Source organism: Grus americana, chromosome 3, assembly GCF_028858705.1.
Source record: "Grus americana isolate bGruAme1 chromosome 3, bGruAme1.mat, whole genome shotgun sequence".
Taxonomy (NCBI): domain Eukaryota; kingdom Metazoa; phylum Chordata; class Aves; order Gruiformes; family Gruidae; genus Grus; species Grus americana.
Window position 1 is genome coordinate 121,748,509 of NC_072854.1, and position 18,199 is coordinate 121,766,707.

An 18,199-nucleotide genomic window follows, 5' to 3' on the forward strand; every position below is an offset into this window, starting at 1 on the left:
AGCTGAGACCTACTGACTTTAACTGAGGCTCTGCCCAAGAGAGGTGCCAGATCAGCCCTGCTACTTGTAGAAGACCAGAGGTCCCAAAGCCAGCAGCTCCCACGCTAAAAGCAGCACAAGGGCAGCTGCCGACTCCTCAGTTTAAGTAGCCTAGACTGCCCTCTTTCTTCCTTGGGCATCGCCAGGTTTGTGCAAATGTTAAAAGCAAACCTGGAAAAACAGTTGCTTTTTCCCCCGACTGCCAGGCCCTGAGGTTCAGCCAAGGAGGCCATACATACATACTAGCATGTCTCTCTCCCCCACAGATGTTACAGTGTTTCTGAATAAATAGGAAGCTGACTACCTAGCAGTGGAAGAAATTACTTCAGAGGACGCTGAAACTCATGGGACTTCCACATTTCCTAATATAAACTTCGATTTTGCTATTTTTATTGAAAAGGGGGTGTTCAGCAAAGGAGGTGGTGCTTCCTCCTCACACTTCCTATTGCTATATGCAATATTAGTACTTTAACCTTATAATTAGGGATGGTCATATTTTGTGGAACCTGAGGTTTTGCAGACCTCTTGAACTTCTGTGGGGGGAGTAGGAAAGGGAAGTTACAAAGAATGAAGCTCACCACATCTTTCCTTATAAGCCTGTGATTTTCTTTTCCCCTGTGAAAGGAAATTCCATTTTTTTCTTTTTAGCCATCATATTTTTCTGCTTAAAGACCTATCTGCAACACTTGGTCTAGATATACTTTTGAGGCCAAGCCCTAAATTACTGCAAACTGTCAGCGTCCCTGATATCAGCGCTACCAGTCTATACCGACAACCAGCCCCGGCGTGCCTGCCTCCTCGCTTGGCATGGTAAGGGTGAGGTCAATCTCCATGGAGGAATTCACCCATCATTCTGCAGATTACTACTACTATTTAAAAAAAAAAAAATAAATAAAATTTTTTTTTTTTTTTTAAAAGAAGGCAAACAATTGGCTTTGGCAGCATTCAGGAGGCATCTGGCCACAAAATCCCAAAAGAGAACTAATCCATCAGAAGAGCAACATTCGGTCAGTTGTACCCCTCATTTAAAAGCAGATTCCATGCAAATACAAAAAAAAAAAAAAGGCATCCCAGCTGAGAAACTTAGGTTTCCTGACTTAACCAACAACTGAAATCAAAACCCAAAAGCCACATCCTCAGCTAATATAAATATGGTGCAACTGAAGCCGATAGAGCAAGGCCTGTCAAACACATCCCAGTCCCGCCGTAATCCTTTTTAACAGTGCTGAGGCACAATATCTTCCCTAACGCACAAGAGAAGGAAACAGCATTGCTCTTTTTGCATGCTTGGGACAGGAGGCCACGGTTTGGGGTTTGCAGTGGCATGAGGGCGTTTTCATTCCAGCACTTGTTAGAAACAACGTCACGGAGGATGGTAGGCATTAGAAGTGCTGAAGGAGAAGCAGGACAAAGAGTACGTTGGTTGGCTCGCTATCAGAGAGTTGAATCCTCCCTGTTGGCTCAACAGTCTCAGAAGTCCAAAAACATTTCAACTGAAGTCAGCTTAAAACCTTGTCCCCCATCTTAACTTTAAAACTTAACAGTGAATTAGAGGATTGTTCTAATATAGTGAACAATAAAAACATTTTTAAAGCATCAGCTATTTAGCTTTCATATCTCTTTAGTGAGTAATTTAAGAAAATTAATGTCAATTCTTAAAAAAAATAAATTGCTAAATCTCTATTTTTTCCCCGGGGGGGTGGGGGGGTGATGGTGGGATTTTTTGGGTTGGCCTATTTGGTTTTGGCAAACAATGTATTTATGCCCCTCAAGAGTCATCCCACCTCCTAGAGAAGACAATTGACTGGACGTATTTTCTCAGATGAGGGTACAGCTAATTACAGATAAATAAGGACTGCTTTCTAGGTTCATCAACACCTCAGAGTACCTACCCTGTTGTGTACATCGCTCAAGGTTGCCCCATGCCTGCAGGGATTCCCATTTCTCTTGTTGGCCCAATAAAGATTGCTTTATATAATAGACTGATTTTTTTTTTTTTTTATTGTTCCCCAGCTCCCATCTCCACACCAGGTATCAGGGAATGGCTCAATAAACACAATTCTTTCTCCCCCTGAACTTTCTGTGGCAGCATTAGCCCACTTCTGCCAGAGAGGTACCCTTGCACAAGGCACATATAAATTTGCTTTTCTCAAGGTTTAAAAATCCCTCCTTAATTTAACTTCTGCCATTACACCTGCTTATCTCTCATGTGCAGGTGAAAGTTTTGCTAATAATAGATGCAGAATGTTTCCATAGATTTCAATTCCTCCTGCTGATTGCTAACCTGACGCACAGTCCTTGCAGTACTGGTGCCAATCAGCAGCACTTTATAAGCAGTGCTTTACTGGCTGAAAACTGGCACGACCAAAAGGAAAATGAAGCTCGCTATCATTTTGCACAAAAGCGTATTCTACCCACATTCCCTGTTGCTGCAATGGATTCACGATGCGACTGTGTTCTGGTTTCAAATTAGCACAACAAAGCACGAAACAGAGTTAAATACTTTCTGGAAAGATTACCGTGACTCAGAAAAATGCAGGGGCATGGCTGTTGCCAGCCTGAAGGGTGGACTCACTCTTATCTGCCTTCAAAAGCTCATGTTGCACATTTGGTATTGTCAGTTGATGACTGTGATGAAAATCTGGGTCTAGGGACTGGAAACACTGGCGCTTCCAAGCAAGGTTTAAACTGCCTGGTCTTGGCATCAGCAGCTGTGCAGGACAGAGGGCCCAGGTTACAGCACAAGACAGAGACCAATCTGGAAATTTAGGAAGTACTGAGGTTCAAAAACAGCTCCACAGCAGCACAGCCTCAGAGCTATCAAGATCTGAGCTGGCTAGCTCAAAGGCGATCTATATGTGGCCTTGACTCATATCTCATCAATTTGTAGCAAGAAGTGTTCTGAGATGCACTTATAACAAAGAAAGAACAATGGGGCCACACAGACAAGCAGCATCATTAAAACAGAATGACAGTTTTAAGTCTTAGGGCATACTATCAAGAACTTAGACAAACCCCCTCAAAAAAAAAAAGGCAGGGGAAGGGAGAAATTGGTCTTGCATGGACTCTAGTAGATAAATGCTCTTTGTTTATGCATTGAGCAGTATGAAAAATGGACTTAAGATGAAATGTGTTTACGATGTCTTTAAGTAGGTTTCTCAAGGGTCTTGAAGATAATCATATCATTCAAATGACAGTAACAAGGATTTTGACATTTTCCTGCCAGAACAAAAAGCACTCTGCTTCAAGGACCTGGGTGATAGTTCAGTTGCAATTTGTTTTCTAAAGGCTCAGAAGTTTTCATTCATCAAGAAAAATAGGGTCTTTTGTAAGTGTAACAAATTGTCCAAGTACATCAAAACTCTACAAAACGTCAGGCTAAAGATCCACAGCAAATGCCAAAAGACAGCCTCTTGAAGAAATTTATTGAGCAGCAATGTCCTCTGCTGGCAGGAACTAGACTCAACGTATAATGCTAAATAGCAGTACCTTCCCCATGATTCTGGGGAAATTATCATGAATACGTCACTAGATGGTCTGAACAAGAAGCCAGGAATAGAGCAAAATCAACACTATGATAAAGAGCTATTTAGATAGTCTCATCTGGTTTACCTCAAATGAGGACAGAGGCCAGGGTATATTCGATGCATAAACCTCTGATGACAGGAAATAAATTTGAATAGGATTCAAGATTAGCCTATGTGACTTCATGCCCTAGTGAACAGGGCAGCAACATGGAAGTGGAATCCAGATTCTCCTCTCAACCTTACCGCTTGTCCCCCGTGTGTCTCTTCCATCTATTTAAATTTTGAAAGCATCAGCAGAGTGAAGACATCATTTGTCTTCAAAAAGAAGCTGAGGTACTTGCAAGAGCACACAAATGACACGGGAGTCTGAGATTTACTTATAAGTGTTACCCACGTACTAAAGACTAGATTTTCAGAGAACTCATGTTCCAAAAGAGGCATACAGGCCCTTACCTGACCTGGGTGCTCCCAGAAACTCCAGTAACAGCCTAACTCCTGTTAATCCTCTTTAAACATGGTGGAGCTGACAGCTGCCTTGTTGGATTCCACCATGTCCATAAGTGCTGATTCTGAAGAGCCTATGTTTTGGTAACTCTTCCCTTAATTAGTTGCTCCAATTCTCAAAATAAAAACCAGCGTACTGAAACCCAAGTTTAGGCCTACTGCACCAGATTGCTTCTGGAAACAGAGGAAAAAAGCAGCCAAAGGGAAATTTTCCATTTTCATTCTTGGCCAGTGTGTCTCATGCTCCTTCTGTGCCTCAAAAGGGCAGCTGCACAGTTGTACATGACACAAACTCATGAATCCCAATTATCATCAAGACCAAGCATTGTTATAGTTCTAGGCTCTAATCATAATCCTAAAAGCACATAACAACATGGTTTTCCCATTCAGCTTGACAATTCTATTGAAATTCAGGACGGTAAATAAGAATTTATCCAAGAGATTTAGAAAGACTGAACAAACGTTTTGGCTCAGATTCACTTTGTCAAATCCCTTGACGTTCTGAGTGAGTTTGCTCTTTCCAGCTACACAAGCTGGTCTAAGAAAACCCGTTACCTCTTCCAATAAAGTTTGTTTCCTTGATATCCTTCGAGTACTGCAGCTACACCAACAGCTTTTCTGACTTTCTCCAGCAGCCAATAGAAGTCATCAGTGGAAGAAACCTCCAACACCTGCAAAATGACTGCATTGTTACTTAAGAGAGCTGAAGCCGGGCTCAGGATAAGAGGACTGTGAATCAGTGTGACGGCTCAGAATTGGCAGGTTTCAAGTGTCACAATGACGATATTTTGGCGAGGAACAGTGAAAACTGCTCTGTAAGGTTGTATGAGTCAAGGTGATCAAAATTGAGCAAATTTAATCGTGGAAAAAAAGCAGAACTATTTCTAATGATCCTTTAGCTTAGTCACCAATTCTGTTTATATGTTTTAAGGGACCATAAATACTTTTATCTGCACTCAGGACACAAAGAGAGTTTTCCAGTTTCTATATAAAGAAGTCATTTTGGACAGATCAAAACAATAAAGGCACAGGACTCCTGGACGACAGATGCCAGGATGTTAGTAACCATAAATGGTTTTCAAATATGGCCCCATCACCATCCCCCACAGTAGCCCTTTCAAGTGGGAATTACAAATTGCTTACTTGGAGAGGAAATTTCAAACAGGCCACTTATCAAAAAGTGCCAAATAAACCTGTCATTGGGATAGAAGTTACAAACCATTCCTAAACTCTGCAGACATTTCCTGAGCCTGTGAACTCTGATCTTGCCTTCTAATAAACATGACATCAGCTCCCCAGTACTGCAGACACAAGACACATGACCTACCACTATGTTATCGCTTCCTCTGCAGTTTCTTCTAGGATCTGTTCTAAAGCACAACATCAATGGAAGACTTTCCGCTTACTGCAAAATTGGTTTTGGATCAGGTCCTTAAAGGGAGGTCAGAACAAGCACAGCATGGTATCAGTATGTGAGCTACAAATATTATTGCAAGTATCCACTTAAAAGCAATACTGAACCTGAGACTCTGAGGAGTTTTCCAGGTATTGAATTGGTAAGTGGGTTAAGACAAGACTCCTGTTGCTGTCAGACTGCTAACCTCTCATCCTAGAAATGTAACTGAGCCTTTAAAAACTCTGATTAAACATGTATATACTGGATGGCTACCAAATAACATCTCAAAACACGTTAAGAATGATTACAATATGCTAGAAGACTTCAAACACTGGAATGACAGTCACCTTAATTTCCAGAGAAATTCTAGGGAAGGATTAAGACAGCTAAAGCTCTACAGTTTACTTTTTCCATGTAGGCACTTCCTTTGTTTTTGGTTTTGAAACTGAAGTTGGAAAAGTAGATTTAAAAGAAAAGTTCCTGTTTATCTCTGGACCGGAAACTTGACCAGGAACCCTACCTGATACACCAGACAAAAGGGGTCATCAACTCAATAAGCTAAGATATCAATAAGCACCGAACCAGGGCTCTCGGAAAAGTAACTTATAAAACACATTATCAAAAGAAGGTATTTGTAAAGACTATGGAATGTTTATCTAGAAATAGAGCCTCTGCTTCTGCCTAAAGGACAGACATTTCCTTCATACTTGGATATTCCTAAAACAATTCCAGATCAAACATGGCTCAGAGCTGGCAGGTTATAATATGCAATGAGTAAGAAAATTTGTTAAAAAGTTTCATGATTAACACATGAATCTCGCTGGAAAGGACATCTCCAAAAGCCACCATGAATCCTCACAGATGGTAGGTTACAGCAGACACTGATCCAGAAAGTTGTCTAGTGTCTTGGGAGCATGACTGCCCATTTTTCATTTCTGTGTTTTCCTCTTCCATCCTCGTCAGTTCAGAGCCAGCAATTTCTAAACCTAAGACAGTTCCATTGGTCTGTATAGGTCAGAAAGGAGAGCTAGCGGCTCCATAGCATAAACCAACCGCCAACATCTCTAGTCAAGCTTAAAGCAGTTGTGCATAAATAGCATTCTAGCACAAAGCTGCTAGAACATCCTCAAGTCACAGCACCCTTGGCAGATGGCTAGCCTGCCAGCTATAATACAAACATGTCGCCCTTCTCACGGCAGGATACCACCTGCAGTTCACGGGAACACAAAGAGGAGGTCACGCCGTCAAACAGATACACAAGGAGACAAACCTATCTACTGCTATCACAAGACTGAGCAGGCCTGTGTACGCTGACAATCAAAAGAAATTATCCAGTTTACATCATCTGATTATTTACCCGTCTGGTTTCAGAGCTGTAAAAATACATGGATCTCTCCAGTACTAGAAAGGACCGGCTATTCTGTACCAACACCACGAAGCTGTAGCTCTTCAGCAGGAACGCAAAGAGCAAATGATGAAACCGGACTGCCAGGGAGGGGACTGCATGGGGAAGGAGCTTACCAGAGTCAGGGGTTAGTCAGAATAGCCAGGCAAAGCCGCGCTCTTACTAAGGGAGCCAAGTGATCTTTAATGACCAGGAAAAATTCAGTGCTTTGGATTGAATGACTCATGGAGCAGTGCAGTACCTCCTACCAACGTGCTGTGGCATTCATACCCAGAAGGAAGTGTGTCAGCTACTGAGTCATGCAGCTGGGAAGGATTGGCTGTCGCCAATCTAAACACAAACCATGCCCAGCCCTGTTGAGTCCTGACATTACCGTAGCCCAAGGTTAAGCTCATCTCCCAAGAGCTTTCTAAAATAAAAACCTTTCTGATTATACACAAAACACGACTTCCAAACCCAGGCTACCGGGACTGTGCTTGAAAGCCCAGCAATTTCCCTGCGCACACATTTAGCCTTCTAACATCAAAGAGCCTGCAATACAACCTGCCGAAGGGACTGGAAGCAAAACTGATTGGCCACTTAGGAGCAAACTTTAGGAGTGGGACTTGTGTTTTTACACTACTGACCTACATTTGCAAATCCCTGGAGGTAATTTTGTCCAGCCTATAAAAAGGAAGAGCTATAAAGCCAGCTATATTAAGTTGTTATGCAACAGAAAGCACAGCTGCGCTGAACAAAAACAGCCTACAACAAGAGGAGCAAACAAAAGCCACGAAGTTCCGCATAGGAAAAACTAATACGTTTCAGTTAACAAAAGAAGAGACTTTTAATTAACTTGTTCTCATTGAGTGCACAGATAATTAAATTACAGAAACAACCACATTAGTGTAATCAGTTTAGAAGAACCCACATACAGAGACAAAGGATTTTTCAAGATCCATCTACAAAAACAAAAAGAAGCTCTATTTAAACTGCTTTCACTCTTCCTTTGTTAAATGCATTCCTGTGCTTTCCTTTAGAGGAAAAAAGATCCTAACTCAAATTCATTTTAATCAAATGCTTGAAAGACTACCATAACTTCTGATCCAATTCTTCAGATAGTTTGTATTTTTAAGATTATTTCTTTCTTCAATTCATGCAATTACTCAAGAATCTCACCTTTCACTTCATCAAGGTATAACTCCCTTCCTTTCAGCTGCACAGTAAAGACTGACAACGTGACTTGCATGCATCACAAGGGCTCAAAATGACAAATAAAAAACCAAGTGATAAAGAAAATAATGAAACTGGGCAGAGCTAGTTTGATAAACCCAAAATATTGGGGTGGGATTCAATTTTTGGGAAGGTGCAGCTCACTACTGGAGACCTTCAAGGCTTGATAACGGGGGCTTGCTTAACTGCTTCAGAAGGGAGTATATTTGTTAGGATGAACATAACTGTATCAAATCATGAGGGATCCCGCACTGCTTGAACTGCGGTATTCTTTAGCCAAAACAATAGCCCACCTTTCCAGTGTCAGCCACAGTAAAATTCACTCATAGTTTGATCCATGAAGGTCCAAAGAGTTCCTACCAGACCAATGCACAAAGGAACACCTTTAACAAGACCATTCAAACCCTCAAGTTAAGCATCCGTTGAAGTGCTTTGCAGAACTGATCCAAAATACATAGGGAAAAGGGCTCACGTTACGAGGAACTCCAGCTAGGAAAAGACAATTCACTGATGGTGTGCTCCTTGAGGTCTACCCAAACACGTTACAGGTGCTCAGAGCAGAGCTCCTCCACGAGCAGCCACCAAACCCCTGCACACACCTGCCTGGTAGAGATGATAAGATGCGACAGGAAGGAGGCATCTTCCATCTGAAGCAAGTTGAGTGGAATAGCATCTGCAAGCTTGTAGTATTCCAAATAGAGATCGAGAGAACAGACAACTCCTTTTGCTCTTAATAAATTCCACACGGAAGCATGAATGACGTCGACCCGACACCACCACATCCTCAAGTTCTCCTGCCATCTGTACGGTACAGCTGCACAGGTTCTAATCCCAGATACCCTCACCACAGAGTCTTCTAGCAATTTCAGGTCTCGTATGGGGATATGTTTTCTATGAGCAGCAAGTTCTACACTCTGGCTTACGAGGTACTTTTAAAATAGATAATGCTCCAGACAGACTTCAGAGTCAGATGTGTTAAGAATATATATTTATATACACATAAAAATTAGAACTACTGTAGAAGCTGTGTGACTTCCACAATCATTCTTTAAAAAAAAAAAAAACCATACATATAAAAATATTATCATAACCTTTTTTTATTAAATAACTTTTCAATGGAAGATAGTTTCTTCAAATTATCATCTCAATGCTTTAAAAGAAAGCCAAATACAGGTGGCTCTCACTATTTCATGAGCATGCAGAATTAATTATGCAGATGTGTACGTAAGGTGGTTTTACCCCATGTCTACCCTGTACACCGCTAGCATCAGGTGGCGTGGCACACACTGTCATCAGCCAACACAGCTGAGAAGGCCACCAGATGTCCCCTTCCTGGGCTTCAGTCATAGCCCTTTTGCAGTGGCCCCTGTTCATAAGTCTGCAGTGGCATCTACTGGTCACAGCCCAGAGAGGCAGGCAGTATTCTTATCAAATTCAGGAGTTTCCCACATGACAGAAGAGCTTTTCAGGCTTCTTGCACAATTTTTTTTTTCTGCACTGCTATTGCTTATTGTTGTCATTTATTATTGTTGCTGTTAAGTTGCAGATATTACAGCTGCCTGTCATCAATGAAGAGATAAGTAAAAACCTCAGGATATGAACGTATCACTCCAACCAACCCACAGTTAGTCTGTATCCTACCAGTAGTACAACAAAAGTCAGTGCCATTTATGCCTAGATTAGCCAGACTTCTGAGAAGGCCTTCAAGGCCAACTATTTCCAGCCACAGAGCTAGGACATTTGGACCTCCTTTGGTATTTCTGTTTACCACATCATGCAATATTTATATTTGTTCACGTACTCAGAAGGATCTGCATGAGTGAGAGACAGGATGTGATTCAGTTACAGGTAGAGAAGAAAAAAAAAAGCTGAACTCTGGCTGGCATGAACGATTAAGTGAGACTTGTGTACACGTGTGTCAGTGCAAAAGAGTAGTTCGCCTCTAGGGAGTTTTTTTTTTATCGGCGCTTTAACTACAAAACAAAACTAATCGAGGGCCAAGTTTGAAGAATGCAGTTAAGCATCATATTATAGCTCTTGGTTCGTGGAAATTCAAGTAACTAACACTCACTTGATCTCACAAAGAAATCAGAGTTTTCTTCTGTCACAGGGAATAAAATAATAGCTGGTCCAACTGCAAGTGCAAGCACAGGCAAGAAGCCCAACATTGGGTCAGGGCCAGAAAACAAAAGAGATGCAAGTAACCCCACTATTATAACAACTGTTGTTTTAGTCATCTTCAAAGATGACTCCTTTTTAAAGAAATATTTAAAGCAGTATTTCAAGGCTTGAAAACTTTGTCAGTTTTTAAAGAGCCGTGCCCTGATGAGATTTTTTTTTTCCTCTTAAATTAGTTTTTAAATAAGCAATACGATATTTGCTATTTGGTTTGGAACACACTTGAATCATCTTTTCAAATTTTCTTCGCTGTTCTCAAAGTCTAGCCTCACTCTCAGAGGTGAGAAACATGAATTAACATGAGGGTAACAATAAAAACATATGAGTTGGTAATCCAGTCAGAGACTGGTGGGGAAAGAAAAAAGAAAAACCAAGGAAAAAACCTATCCTTAGGCACATGAATCTGCAACATTATTTTTCAGAGCTTTCACTGGTCAGACACAACCATTGTGGGGAACTCCAGGTGCTGCTCAGCCCTTTGAAAAAGGCTGACACTGACTTAGGCACCAAAAGAGAGACAGAAAAGTCTTATTTAAAGCTTCTATTTTCACAAGGCTAGGTCTGGCATTAAAAACAGAGTTGCACGTCTGGATGGCAAAACCAAGTTTAGCAACACAGCATTCACATTGCTTTCATCAGAAATTATTCATTCAGGAGAGTTGTACAACCCCCTTTTGCAGATGCATCATTTTAAAAAAAAAAAAAAAAAAAGGTCTGCTAATGTATTGCTTCATAGACAGATGCAGCCTTCAATTCCACACCAAACTGTATGGACCAGGGACAATCTCTTCACTTGAGATCTTCTAACGTAGGCCCATAAGCCTAATCCAGCCAAGAGGGCACACTTATGTGTTGCAACTCTGCTCTCTCCAGGGCTGTGGCCCAAAGGCCAGGAAGTGGGTAGAGGCAGGAGCTCCTCGGAAGCCAGCACAGATCCCACCACCACAAGACCTCAGGGCTATATCCCCAAACCAGCCTGACCCAGACCTGAGGGCTCTGTAAGACCTCCCAAACTGGAGCAGGGGAACATGTCTACAACCCTACCTCTACCACCTGTGGCTCAAACACTCGATTTACAACTGAACCACTTTGCAACCTCCAGTCATTCTTTTTCTGCAAATGGAATAAGGCCACTTTTACCCTGAGAGGTCCCCCAATTGCAGCTCATCTCCTTGAGCCAAAAGACTGTCTTTAGTCAATGTGCACAGACATACAACATTCAGTTTCATTTAGGTCTTGTAAGTACAGCTGTAGTATTTAAAGCATCTAAAAAGGATGAAGAATGACTTCAGGTAGTATTAATACGAACAATTTTAAACTGAAAAGGTCAAACAAAGGTGAGTCTATTTATCTTAAAAGCTTCCATCCAAATAGCCCCAATCCAGCTTCAGATAATATCTCAGAACGTCACTCCAGCTGAGAAATAGTATCCTAAGGAAAACAGTTATAATAAAAGCAAGTAATCAAACAATTATTTTGAACCCAGTGTTTCACATTCCAGTTTTGGAAGGAATAGCACCAAATCCTATGTTTGCCTTTGAGACTTTTTCTTCCCCTGTTCCTACAGCTAAGAGTACAACTTACCCATCAGACATGATACAGTACCTTAATAATAGACACAGTTCAGCACACCACAGAGTAATACCATATAGATTTCCTCACCCTGAGATCTCAGAATAAGTTTTTAAGCATAAAAGGGCACACTATTATCAAAATTAGTTACAAGTATTAGATTTTTTTATGTACAAGTAGTACAATGTGCATAGCCTTCCAGCTAAAGCTCCAGACTTGACATCAGGATTTTAGCCTTAGCTCCATCCTCTGAAAGGCACGTAACTTTGCACAGACCTGTAGCCACTCCAGTTCTTGTATTTCCTACTCACAGAATGGGAATTGCTCCTCCTTTTCTCAAGTGTACAACGAAACTGTTATGAACATGTTAAAATTTGACTTGGGATCTACCAGAAATTTACAGTGTTGGTGGACAAGGAGGAGCGACTGAGGTCATCTACCTAGAGTTGTGCAAAGCATTTGACACTGTCCTGCACAAGATCCTTGTTTCTAAATTGGAGAGACATGGATTTGACGGATGGACTACTCAGTGGAGAAGGAATTGGCTGGATGGTCACACTCAGAGAGTTGTGGTCAACAGCTCCATGTCCAGTGGAGATCAGTGATGAATGGTGCTCCTCAGGGGCTGGTACTGAGACCAACGCTGTTTAACATCTTTGTAAGCAACATGGACAGTGGGATCGAGTGCACCCTCAGCAAGTTTGCCAGTGACATCGAGCTGTGTGTTGTGGTTGACATGCTGGAGGGAAGGAATGTCATCCAGAGGGACCTTGACAGGCTTGAGAGGTGGGCCCACGCAAACCTCTTGAAGTTCAACAAGGCCAAGTGCAAGGTCCTGCACAGAGGTCAAGGCAATCCCAAGCACAGCTACAGGCTCAGGGGGAGAATGGATTGAAAGCAGCCCTGAGGAGAAGGACTTGGGGGCATTGGTGGACAAGAAGCTCAACATGAGCCAGCAACGCGTGCTTGCAGTTCAGAAAGCCAGTTGTATCCTGGGCTGCATCAAAAGAAGCGTGACCAGCAGGTTGAGAGGGGGATTCTCCTCCTCTACCCTGCTGTCGTGAGACCCCATCTGCAGTACTGCATCCAGCTCTGGGGTCCCCAGTACAAGAAAGGCATGGCCCTGTTGGAGCAAGTCCAGAGGAGGCCACAAAGGTGATCAGAGGGCTGGAGCACCTCTCCTGTGAAGGCAGGCTGAGAGAGTTGGAGTTGCTCAGCCTGGAAAGGAGAAGACTCTGGGGAGGCTTTATAGCAGGCTTCCAGTACCTAAAGGGGCCTACAAGAAAGGACTTGGACAAGAAAGGAAAAGGACTGTTTACAAGGGCATGTAGTGACAGGATGAGGGGTAATGGCTTTAAACTGAAAGAGGGGAGATTTAGATTACATATTAGAAAGAAATTTTTTACAGTGTGGATGGTGAGGCACTGGAACAGGTTGCCCAGAGAAGCTGTGGACACCTCCTCCCTGGAAGTGTTCAAGACCAGGCCAGATGGGGCTTTGGGCAATCTGGTCTAGTGGAGAGCATCCCTACCCATGACAGGGGGCTGGAACTATACGGGCTTTGAGGTCCCTTCCAACCTAAACCATTCTATGGTTCTCTGAAGAACCACAACACAATAGGAGTGCAGACTAAATCCACTGCCAACATTTTATATAATGCTGTATCTTGCAGCCTATAACTTTTATGTACACAGTTAGGCATAATAACTTTTAACTCATAACTTTTATAACTCCACAGCAGGTGTTCCATCTCTAAGGCTGGAGAAGGAAAAGGTATTTCTTTTAATTAACCATGCAGATATGTATTTAAGGGCAGAATTTTCAAAATTGACCAACATTCACTTGGTACCACCTCCTTGTAGCCCTGACTTGATGGGAGCACAGAAAATTTAACACCAAGAATTTCTGAAAGTCTTATACCATCTAGCACATTTGACAACCAAGCCACTATTTTTGTTAAAGCCTGAAAGACAGTCCAAATCACCATTTTTTGCTTTGTGTTGCAATCACCGGACTGAAGGAAGGTAAAAGGCCGAATGCTAGGATGAGTTCATCCTCAGTCATCAAAAAGCACTTCTACTTGCAACTAAAGCTTTGCGGAACTTCATTGCTTCAGCTGAAAGCAGTATGACAGAGGCCCGAGTCATTAGATCAGCTGTCTGGGGAACACACACATTGTTATGGTCTGTTTCAGGCATCATTGTCCTTGGTGTCTTCTGTATAAGAAGACCCCTCACATTTGCCCTTCTCTGTTCCTCATATCGAAGGGATTTCTGATAACACCGTGAAGTGACTCAGACTGCGCTAGACACAGCGGTGTTTCATCATGAGTTGCTTTTCAAGAATGAGACAGCCAGAGACAGAAAGGCAACTTCCAAAATCCTTACAAAGCACCTGCACCCGGAGGGTAGACACACTCTTTGCAAGCTTGACTCATTATGGGTCATTGCTGTCTGCTCTGCAGCAAGGGAAACCCAGTCACATTAACCTCAGGCCCCAGTTCAGATTCGCAATAGAATCTTGAACTCTCCTAAACCAAGAGTAAGATGGGGGGATTTATTTATTGTTCTTTTTAATCTGAGTACCGCTTCGAGGACTTAGATTCAGAGCTGAATTCTTCCAAAGTTTCAGATATTTAGGCCATGGCCGCTGGTTTCATCAGCATAGCCAAGGGATACCAAAAGAGAAATTATTACCATCTCTTATCTTGGCCATTTATTACGGAGGAGATTTTAAATACAGAGGCCTACAGACCCACTGCAGTCAAGATCAGCTTTTCTCGACAGCTTTGTCAGTATTACCTGGTACTCATTGCAGGGTTTGCATTGATTCCCCTCCCTTCTTCCCCCCAGTAATGCGGGGGATACCAGAGATACATACATCACTTCTTCACTTAGAGCAAATATTTCTGTCTAGCACAACAAAAATCATCTGCCTGCCTCATGTGTCTCAGAGGCAGACTTCAGAAATCACATTACAAAATAACACAAATTCTTCACAGGGAGAGAGGGCACCACTCTTTTACATCTCTGCTCTTTGGTTTTGATTCCGTTACATGAAGAACAGGTCTCCAAGAACCAGCTATAGGACACAGGGACCTGACGCTGACATTATCTTCTGAGCTTTAACAGTCTTCACCTGGAATCTGAGCCAAGATACTCAGCACAGCCACAACAGCTTCTTACCTTCAAGGCTCTAGTAAATTCAGAGGTGCCAGATACTTACAAGAACATCTGTAAGTACTTTACAAATGTCTTTATGAAACTTTTGCCTCAAAGGCTACACTCAGAGCCCACCTCCTGCCCTCCAAACTCAGGGCACTCTCATGAGTAATTACTTGGAAAAGCTGAAGTGAGTAAGCTTCTAAAGATAGTTGGGGGAAATACAGCACTTGCAACAAGTTGACAGTCCCCAACCCTCCTACGGTTTTCTTCAGGATCCACTTTTGACACAGCCTGACACACCCCAAGTGGGAAAGTCTGCTTATGGAGAAGGAGGAAGTATAACATCTATTACGTGGAGGATGTGAAGAGAATCTAAGTAGGTTGGATAGGGATAGGAATTTGGAGAATTCATTCATGAACTGAAGCGGTCCCAACAGTGCTCGAAGTTTACTACTGAGCAAAATTTTTTCCCATACTTAAGGTAACATCATAACAGATATACAGAGGCCTACCAAGAAAGGAAAAGACATTTTCTCCATAGCTTGTGTTTGTAAGTAGGAGCATAAACATAAGAAATAGTAGAGCAAGTCTTACATGCCTGCTTGGTGATAATTTAAAATACTAGCCTAGTAAAAGTACAGAGGAGCTGTAGAAAGTGTATTGGAAGAAGAAATACATCTCTTACAAAACATTGAATATTTATTATTCTGTCTTTATCATATTACGTTCCCATGGTCTCAAAATATACGTTTGTCTACTAACAGACTCCTAGCTGTAGGCATTTAGTAGACCCTATAGAAAAAGGAATCAAACTCTAAACAGATCATGATGAGTCTTAGTTGACTAACTCCAAGCATGAAATCATATGTTACCCATATCCAGTAAGCCTCATTCTTGGCTGGAGGAGGGGTTTAGCATATAAACTGATTAAGAAGGTGCAAATGGAGGTTTCCTGTCCTTTTCCATGGGAACTCTGGCAGAGAAAAGTTGTTGCTCAATTACAGTTTTCCCCACTCACCATCTCAAAGGTTGAGAGAATTACAGGTCTCCAAATCTGAGTTCCTCAGCCTCCCGTGAGGTAGCTGAAAACAAGCGTGCTGCCTCCAAAACATACCTTAACTTCGCAGCCCTTCAGAAGTAAGCCATCAATGCCTTTAATGCTGCAGGTATGGTTCAATGCTGACTGAAAATCCATCCATTTCCTGATACCCACACCTTGTAACAGTTTATGCTAGATCCAAAGAGAACTCACCCAAACTTCTTTGTCTTCTGGTTTTTTTCCAGATCTTTTCCTCTTCATCCAGCTCCTCCAGCGTACAGCGAGTGCATTTCTCTCTCAAAGGAGATCTGGCAGATGGATAACAGAGAGTTTTTTCCAGCAGTTCAGAAGGAACATGCACCATAACCCTTCTAGCACAGCAAAACAAGGCTGACATCAAACTCCACAGTCTATTCCCTCAAGTTAGTTATTCACAGGCAGCTAGGGGGAGGACAGAAATAGTGCTTGCACTTAGAAGAGGTTAACACCTGGACCAACCTGGAGATGAGAGTCAATGTTTATTACTACTTTTAGCCTGACAACCACCTTTGCTTGTATCTCTTATCTCCTGAGCATCTTTTTTGCCCAACTTAATCAAGGGCCTGCAGTTTTGCCCACAAGACAGACGCTTTATTTGTTTAAACAACAAAACACGAGGATTTGCTTCTGAGCTGAGCAGCAGACTTGGCTGTTTACAAGCTTCCCTGGACCTCCACATCATGTCTCCACTTAGGCTGAATGGAGCACCAGGAAAAGCTTCTTAGCTCTGTATCCTAGCCAGGTAGGTAAGGGCAAAACAAGCTCATGTAGCCAGTAAGAGCACAGACCAGAATATTCAGGCCCAAGAATAACCTTTTAAGTTTTTTCCAATTGCTTTTCCAACTATTGAAAGCAACTCAGACCTGAATTTTGTATCACCCCATGGCCTTTTCCATGAAAAGTTGTTTGCTCATCTGCATACATACCTGTATTTAAAAAACAGCCAAACAAACAAGACCAAACAGGTGGCTTACCAAACTGTCCTATGAAGATCTAAAAGCCATTGAGTTAAGGAGCTGCCAAGGAGCACCAAACACAGAGCTGCTCCATAGAGAAGGATAAGCCAGGACTGGAGGGTAATCTCTAGTGCTCCCACAACATCATTCAAGGAAGGACTGAACACCTAGCCTGAGCTTAATGAGAACCCCTGGAATTGGTCCCAGGTGAGGCTGGTTGGGGCAATTAAAGGCCTATCTGTGCCCTCAGGTGACTGAGAGCCCCAAAAGGCATGAGCTCTCAAGTCCCTGCCTCACAGGATATCTGCTACTTACACAATCCTGGTGCATGCACAGACAATCTGAAGAGATGAGTATGGCCAGAGCAGCTCAGTGACTGAGCCTAGGACAGCGATAAGGGGAGCAAATATCCTGTGATTTTATCTGTGGTTCGGCAACTTCACATCTGCTCTGTTCTAATGAAAGTAACTGTTTGTTGCCCGTGGAGTGTCAAAGATCCATCCTTTATGTATCTACAGCCTCTGTGGACTCTTCTTCTGGGATATGAGTTTAATTTGAAGGACCTTTTTCCTTCATTTTCTTTATTTTTCTTTCCTGTTGTTTTTTGTTTGGTTGTTGTTTTTTCCCCACTGTGTTTTATCTAGTCACTGTATCACCAAGTTTAAGGCAAAAAAGGCTTTCTATGGGAATCTGCCTCTTGGAAAAGCACTTGCCCAGTTCCAGTCAGTTCAACGCACTTTTATTCTGTGTATCATCACAAATACACCTTTCTATTCTTTGGCATTGCACCCTCAGAACTGAATTTATTTTCTCCCACTAGTCTCAAATCTCTCAACAGCCCCAACCTAAAAACAACAACCCATTGTACAGCCAGTGCAGCTCAACGGCCTTAGAGTTACGGTGTTGCAGTCACACATAAGTGAGGTGGGTTCCCCAACAAGCCCTCCTTGCTACAGCATGCCTGTCACTTCGACCGGTTTCACACCCAACATCCAAAGTCAGACGGGAAGGCTCTCAGGGCAGGAGGAGGAAACCTTTTAGCCATGGTCACTACAGAACGGCTTATATCTACCTAGCTACGTTTTCAAACACTGATCGGTCTTAAAGTAGACTCATAGATGTTTCAATGTTACCCTGAAGTTAAATATTAACTTTTAAATCATATTTC

General features: G+C 42.3%; 1 long non-coding RNA gene across 1 annotated transcript in view; it reads right to left on the minus strand.

Annotated features, from left to right (window-relative positions):
* Nucleotides 1-18,199, minus strand: part of LOC129204103 (uncharacterized) — a 210,499-nt gene that overhangs the window by 152,397 nt on the left and 39,903 nt on the right. Inside the window, exon 2 of the long non-coding RNA XR_008576279.1 lies at nucleotides 16,250-16,344. This is a non-coding gene — a long non-coding RNA (uncharacterized LOC129204103). The remainder of the gene's footprint in view (nucleotides 1-16,249; nucleotides 16,345-18,199) is intronic.